General features: G+C 36.3%; 1 long non-coding RNA gene across 1 annotated transcript; it reads left to right on the forward strand.

Moving 5' to 3' along the window:
- The first annotated feature begins 2759 nt into the window (after positions 1 to 2759).
- On the forward strand, positions 2760 to 7376 carry LOC109363990. The gene is made up of 3 exons (XR_002109934.2): positions 2760 to 2849; positions 4616 to 4759; positions 7189 to 7376. It is a non-coding gene; the product is annotated as an uncharacterized LOC109363990 (long non-coding RNA).
- The last annotated feature ends 1059 nt before the right edge of the window (positions 7377 to 8435 follow it).

Below are 8435 nucleotides of genomic sequence, written 5' to 3' on the forward strand. Positions count from 1 at the left end.
TAAAACCTTTCTTCTCTTTCTGTATGTGTCTGTGGCTTTAGTCTTTGGTGGAGGACGTGGTGGACCTTTATGCCATTTCTATGAAGGCTTTTTTCATATTTGTTTAGTGGAGATGGCAGGACATGTACAATGACCTAAGGGCAGTTTTAGTTTCATCTCTGTGTTGACCTTGAAGGAGTTTCTCCTATTGTCTCCTCTTGGGAACAAAATAGGACTAGTTAAGCATGTTAGTGGAATGACAACTTGTGACCCATGTGGAACAAAGAGGCATGCTGTTTCTGTGCCTCTACAAGTTACAGAATTTGCAGTAAGGACAGAAATTCTGCCATCTGCGAAGATAGAAAGAGGAGAATTTTCCCAATCCTAAAAGCTCTCATCAATCTGGCAGCTTATGGAATATGAACATGCAGGGCTTTCCTATTTCACTTTTTTATGTTTTAAATATTGAAATGGTCCATCTTTTCTAATCTCTTTTTGGCAACTAGTATGCAAGAGGTTTCCCAAGATCAGAAACATGCATAATGTATCACTAAAGTAGATTCAAGATCTGCCACCTCAAGATTGTTTGTTAAAATTCTGTTTATCATTTTTTGTTTCTCTGTTCTTCCTCATACATTGATAAGATCTTGTCAGGTAACTCCAAAACTCGAGAAAACGATTCCTTATGAAGACTTTTGGAGGATCATTTCTGAGAAACTATGTCACAAGATTAAATATTTATTTTTACTGTTTTTTACATTAAGAGGCTTGGCAAAAGAAAGACTAGAACTTCATAGTCATTGTTCTTTTAAGTTGATTTTAAGTTCTGAAATTCTAAAAGGTTTTGGCCTGTATGATTCTTGATTACTCAGTTTCCCATTCAGTTTTGCTACTGATCTCTGGTTGATCACCACGGCTATCAAAATTACTGCAGCTAACAGCAAACATTAAAATATAATAATGACTCTTAGCTAGTTTTTAGAGTGAATTTCACAATATAGTTAAGAGATTCCAGACATATATCTGACACTGAAAGCACCATGCAAAACAAAACATTTCTAATGTTGTGTCTGCTTGCTAATTGCAGTCAGGCTTCCAAATTGTCTGTCCAAAGATACCTTATTCTTTTGTCTTTTTTCACTCATAATAATTGAATTTCAAGTATGAGAAAGGTTCTGTATTACACATTTTCCCTACTATAGTCCTTTCCCTTTCTGTGTGTCCTTCAACCATCTTTCAACCCCGTAGTGTGTTTCTATTAAATAATGAGTGGTATCATTAATATTTTCCAATTTAAAAGTCCAAAGAAAAGCACCATAATCTGAATACCTTTTAAAAATCTCAATCAAATTACTAATAGTAGCTGGGTAAGAGAGTGTTTATTCATTTTGACCGTAATCTCTAGGCAGTAGATGAAACCAACATATGCTGAAATGATGCTAGCTTACTGCAATATGAAACCAATGTTGATGTGCTGGAACTGGGGGAGAATTCTATAAAACATTTTATTCTATAATTCCGTATTCCAAATATGGTGCATGCTATTCTTTTTAAATTCAAAAACAGTGGTTCAAAGATTAGCCTAGTAAAAATCTTGCAAACCCACAGCTTTTGTACATTAATGTGAGAGAGTATGTTTTTGATTCTAAAAAGAAAGGACTGGAAAAATACATTGAAAATTTGCCCACTGATGTAAAATCCAATCACTGTGACACACATAATTTTCATTATTGTGACATTGTTTTGTTTTTTCATTTGGCTAACACTGAAAACTGAAACAGTGCTTCCAAATTCATTTGAAAACATTTCTCTGCTAAGCAGCTGATAATGTAATTTGGATAAGTAATAAAGAAGCAGCACATGGTTAAAGAAAAATAACAGAATGAAACCCAGCAGTGGAAAATTCCTTACAAGAAATGTTTTCGAAGGTAAGAGGAATTTAAAGTGACAGGGAAGAATGCAAGGAAACAAAGTAATAGATGGCATGTTTTATGCTATTGAATATGGAATGGTGACATATACTATATTATATAGTGTTTGAAGAGTAATCTGTCGCTAATATTTAAAACATTTCTGATAAAAGCCAAATCTTTGAGAGAAATGTGCCTAACCCAGAGGGATTAAAATTTAGGAAGCTGAAATCAGATGTTGAATCAAACAAAACAGGAATTTCATTGATAAGATAGTATTCAAAGAGAAGAAATAGAGAGAAGAAGATAAAAATCACCTCCATAGATAAAAATAGTAAGGAATGGATGCTATTTTTAAAAAGACTCAAGGATAAGTAATGTATCGTAATTGTAAGGACTGAACCCACCACCTGCTATTGAACTACTCCTGTTTGGATGCATCTTCACTGCCTTTGTGCTCTCTATCCATATATTACATATTCTGTAATCCAGCATCATAAGTGGGCATGCCATTACTCCTGCTTTACCACTGGAATTTCTTTTGTGCAGAAAGATTCTGTTTTTACTAGCTTTGTGTCCGATCTTGGAGCAGAGTAAGATAATCTGAATATCAATTTGATCCAGCACATCTCTTGCATGAACTAACATAGCACATGGTAAAGCAACCAATGTCCCTTTTATTTGACTACATAAGTATAGGAAAACAGCTGATTAATTAGTCCCTTTTTACCATGATCACAAAATAGCACTTCAGGTGAGGTAAGTGGGGCAGCTGTTTGTGCTAGCGTCATTAAGGGAGGAAGCAGTGGAGAGCTTGAAAGACATTAACAATGTTTTGCTCAGCCTGTGTGGTTTGACAAGATGGGAAGCAAACCAGCAAGCTCATCCCCCATGAAAAGAGAATAAGAAAAACAGCCAGAGGATTGCTCAGCATTTCAGAGGACAGGACAGAGGGGCAGGGTAATCGCAGTTAATTTTAATAGAGGTCAGGGCTGGAAATCTTGATTGTGTGTTACTGCTCTTGTGGGTTTACCCTGGGGCACGTGCTTCCACTTTTTGTCTCTTTGTCTTCACGCCAGTAAAATGTGACCAATGATACTTGTTCCTTTTGTAGGCATTTTCCAATGCTTAGTTCATTAATGCTTTTGAAGTACCCAAAAGCCCTAGAAACATCACATACTTTTAATCCTGCTGTTCATATATTAGAAAGTCTGTTGTTGTACAGTCATTACATTCACTGTACAGATGGTTAGTTTAGATTGTAGTTAATTTCATAAATGCAGCGGCGTGAACATTTCCAAGCAATATATAGAATAGAAGCTTTAAGCCAGATCTGTAGATTCCTTGGAAATGGGCCCTGAGAGCCTTCAAGTGCCTTTGTATGTGAATGGAAAGGCAGACAGGCTGGCAGGTGGATAATTGCAGGCATATCAAGGGAGACTATATGCTATTTATCCTAGTACTAAATAATGTAGTTTTGGTTTAGTAACAGCAAATGTCTACTCTTAAATTCACTGGTTTGTGTCTGAAAGTGCAGGAGGGTTGATGAATGGGAGAGAAAAGAGGAGAATGTGACAGCAATCCTGGTGTCTTTTTGCACATTAGCCTTCAGTGCACTGATGCTATGGAGGAATGAGTTGGGCCAAGTCAAGGTGAAGAGCATCTCTCTGAATGTTTTTGTACTGCTTGTGACTTGAGGAATGCCAAATGGAGATATAGGGCCATGAGGCAGAAAGCAAGTGCCAACGCATGCTCATGTGGGCACTTGTTACAATGCAGGCTCCAAGACTGGTCTGTTTTCATTTGTTTCTCCTTCATCCCACCGTTTGCTTTTCTCCTCTTACACTCCTGAAGTTCTGACTGACCTTAGGGGAGCTGGAGGAAAGCAGTACCAATGACGGGCTGTTGAACCTGCGTCTGTGAGTTGGAACCACCCCTGAGACAGGCAAATGGCCATAGCTTGTATCTTACTGTCATGGCAAGCCACATGAACAGGATGCATTTGTGTTGAGGAAGAGGCTTTTAGTTTTAATTACAATAAACTTTCTTCGTTTGCTATACCAGACTTAGTGCACTGAATGCTGTGTCCCAGGCTATTCTCAGTTGTACTATCTGCAATTCAGACACTTTCAGCTGCAAGTTTTTCAGAGTGTTTGATTACAGGCTCTTAACTGCTGCTCATCTCCTGCTGATATTGCACAAAACCTGCCAAAACCCTTCTTTTGTAGATATAGTTGAATCTGGATTACTTTCCAGACATTCTGTCAAGAAATTATACAGCACAGAAAGCAGGTTTTGTTTCCATGGCTATTCCAATTCAGGCTTTTGTCTCCTTTTAGCCGCATATGGTTTGTTTCTCTGAAAAAAACCTCAAATAATTCAAATGTACATTTCAAATGAGCATGCTTAAAAGATGAGAATAGTTGCTTTACTTTACACACAGGTCTTTGTGGTTCAGTGTGGCTAAGTGTTTCCTTTTGCTGTTGCTTAACATGAAGAATAGTTTGAAAGAAAAATAAACAGGCTTATTTTTTTCCATAAAATTTGGCATTTATTTCATAATTGTTTCTTTATAAATAAAGGTATTGATTCTGTGGAGTTGTTATTCAAGTCATATGCTTGAGATAATTTAAATGGTAATGTTAATGTGAGTAGGATAATATCTCAACCTCATGCTGCTCACTAATCTGCAGCAACCAACATTTTTATCTCTTCTTCTTCCCCAGCACTGCAATGATAACACTCACCATTGCCAATCAGATATGAATATAGTAGGTGCGTGGAAGAGAGGTTACACTGGAAAGAATGTTGTGGTGACCATCTTGGATGACGGCATTGAAAGAAACCATCCAGACTTGATGCAAAATTATGTGAGTGTCTGCAGTTTGATTTGCTGCTTTATTATTAACTTGAAGTAAATTTGGTTAAATTTCTAGAAAGATGGAGGGAGGGAGGGAGGAAGGGAGAGAGGAAAGAAGGAAATAGTCTCATAAGACGGTTTCCTCAAATGATAACACCAGTGGGAGGAAAAAAAGATGAATTTTGGTAATTTGTATTCCTTTAGTTTAAAAGTATATTGAGTCTGAATGTCTTTAGTATCTGAATGCGTCTTGTAGCTTAGTGCTACATTTCTGAAGGACTGGAGTTAATAATCAGATGATTTTTTTTTCTCTTTTCTGTAATAATTTTATCAAATATCTTCCAACTCTCAGAATTTAGGATCGGAATAAGCTGCTTTCCCCAGTTAACATAAGCAGCTGAAGTCCGTTCTTGACCAATTCAGTTAGCTAGCAAGACAGTAGCTCTTTCAAAGGCTGTAATGTTAGGCGAATTCTTCCATGTATTTATTTTTAAAGCTATTTATCTTACTGCTAGAAATAATATTAAAGGAAAAGGATATGACTCACTCAATTAAAAACAGGTGTAGAATATTTTGGAGTCTTTATAGTAAATCATCTAAATTTCAATGAGCCTCCTCCCAGTTTGCTGTAGGAGAAGATCTATGTGCTTTTATTTTTATTTCTTTTTTTTTTAACTATGTCAGATATTTCGTGTCTCATCAGAAGATTTCTGTTCGGTTATGCTTCATCGTATTTAATGATTGTTTTAATATACCTTGGAAGGGTTGTATAATGCTAGGAGAAGCTGCTTCTTCAGTGGGGACTTCTTTTGTTAATTTCAGAGTTTAAAGCTGCTCAGTGTATCAGGGCTGTGCTTTGCTGGAATGATTTTTCTTGAGCTTCAGAAATAGGCATTTACCTGAAAACACTTGACCTTAGCGACCTTATTTTCTCTCTCAAAAGAAGTGAATGAACAGTACATTCACACAAAATAAGAAAAAGAAAATGTAGCTGGATTAAGTACAACTGTTGAAGATGACTATTGCAAAGCAAGTAAGATGGTAAGGCACTGGCACAGACTGTGCAGAGAAGCTACGGATGTCCTATTCCTGGAGATGTTCAAGGTCAGGTTGGATGGGGCCCTGATCAGATGGCAGACCTGCCTATGGCAGGAGGTTGGAACAAGATGATCATTAAGGTTCCTTCCAACTCAGGCCTTTTTTTCCCAAGTAGCATACCATCTTGAAAAAAATACTGAAGAGATAAATATGACAATTACATCTTTAACAACCCATCAAGAGCTACAATCATGTCCATAGTTTAAATCCATTTATTTTAAATTAGCAGTACTTACATCTGTATCCTTCCTTATACTGCATATGGAACTCAGATCTGAAATACTTGGGGAGGACTGCATAAACGAAAATGAGAGCCCTTTGCCCTACTTGTCAGAATATGGTTGATCGTAATGCATGTCACATCTTTCCCTTTAATCTCTAAAGTTGTTTAAACAAACCAAACATAACTTTACCCCTTCACTGAATGACCTAGATTGTATCATGTATCACTTCGTCCCAGTACTGTCCTTCCACTGAATTTAAAGCATCTATTTATTCCCCTACTGTCTCCTCTCTCCTTTTCCTCTTGCCAAGAAGGAATTCCCCTAAAGCAGTACACATTGCTTGTTTGATGACAAATGCCTTCAATATGTCAAATTATTGCTGGTGTGACTACAAACAGGAATATTTGAGGTGGATGTGGTAACTGGTTTTGAAAAAAGAAGAGATTAGAAAGAACTGCTTACCATGTCAACATACTGCATGCTAACACGCAGATTAATGGGAGCCATACAAACCAGCAGCTATGTAGTCTATAAACTATTTTCAGCTGGAATAATCTTGGTAAAATTTCGATCAAAAGTGTGCAGATATCGTAGCTATAATTGAAACAGTTACACTCCCATACAAATGGGAATGCAATTTAACTCACATCTTAAGCTGTACTTTTTTGTAACAATATCCTTAAGAAACTTACATTGCTCACTGAAACTATGACTGAAATTTCAGTCATTACCTTGCAAAGAATTTTTATTGATTCATGAAATGCTTAGCAAAATCTGAATTTTGAGAATGAACTCTCTTAAGTACCAAAAGATTCTCAGGAATATAGTCTTTTTGCTTAATGAAACAACACTTTCTTCTCTACAAATAGAACTACATGTTTTCAGAGCATTCATATTCTTCCCTTTTCCAAAAATAAAATGAAGTCTGTAAATGGTGTAATTATTAAATATATAGTCCTTTCTTTTTTTTAAAACAAAACAAAACAATCATCATAGAACCACAGGAATGTTAGTTAACCTAATTATTCTCTTGTAGAAACCTGCTGAAGAATTTATAGGCCACATGACTCAATGGCTAATTAATGAGAAAATGTTTTTTTTCTCCTGTTGGCTACAGGATTCGCAGGCCAGTTTTGATGTCAATGGAAATGATTTTGACCCTATGCCTCGATATGATGCCAGCAACGAGAACAAGTAAGGCACTATGACACTTACACATTTTCAGTTTTGTTCATCAAAGAAAGAATACCAGTTTTGCTCCAGAAGCCTAGGAAACTTGAACTGTAATAAAGCAGTGTGATTTGCATTTAAATATTTGTGAAATATGTATTTATGTCTCTTCCTTGCACAGTGCATGACACTTAGTCTTTGAATGCATTTGTAGCAATCTAAAAACACATTTAAAAAATAGTTTGAGAATTCTGGATGTGTGAAATGAAAAATTTTCAATCCTTTTGGGATATAAAATATAAGGAGTGACTCTTAGCATTCCTGTATTCTATCTCTGTGAGTTATTGGCAGGTTGTTATGTGTGATAAATGTCTTGACTTCTGACTTCCTTGAACTTAAGAGACTTTCTGTTTTGAAGGAATATGTAAGTTAGTGAGATTTTACTTTCTAATATAATCAGTCTTTTAACCTCATGGAGATTTTACATGTAAAAGTTTGCTAGAAACTATATAAAGCACTAATAACAATTCTGGTTAGCTGTAATATCAGTGTTATATGACTGGCTGAATATATCTGCATGAGTGATGCATTTCCTCTTCAGAACTTAGCTTCCTGGTATTTGTCATTCTAACTCTGCTCTTCAGTTTGTGAAGGCTAGGAGGGAAGTTGGCAGGGACACCTCACCCTAAGGTAGCAGGCTTCCTTTCTGACCCAACATGTATTTGAAGGCAGTTTTTTTTAACTTATCTGGCATTAAAAAAATACCTTTATGTGGAATCGCATGTATTAGAGGAATTCTGCTAGCTGTCAAAATGCTGTTTGAGCCTATTGTTTTCTGAGATTTGGGTGTTTCTTAGTTCTGGAAAGCAGTTAATGCTACTTGCTTGCAGATAACAGAATGCAAAAGCTGAAACTTTGTCTTTTACACAAATCAAATACTTTTGAATTTGTGTGGTTTTTTTTCCACTTGTTTTTGTTTGTTGTTTGTTTGTCTTTCCCCCCCCTGCAATTCCATAAACTTTCTCCAGAAGAATGTAGCAGGTATTAGGTAGCTTACTGAGAGTCAACAGAACATTTAGCATTAACTTGACTGGAGGAACTAATTAGAGCAATCTTGGATCACACTTAGATGGGAGAATGCCCATCTTCACAATATCACAGAATCACAGAATTGTAGGGGTGGGAAGGGACCTC

Source organism: Meleagris gallopavo, chromosome Z (assembly GCF_000146605.3).
Source record: "Meleagris gallopavo isolate NT-WF06-2002-E0010 breed Aviagen turkey brand Nicholas breeding stock chromosome Z, Turkey_5.1, whole genome shotgun sequence".
NCBI lineage: Eukaryota > Metazoa > Chordata > Aves > Galliformes > Phasianidae > Meleagris > Meleagris gallopavo.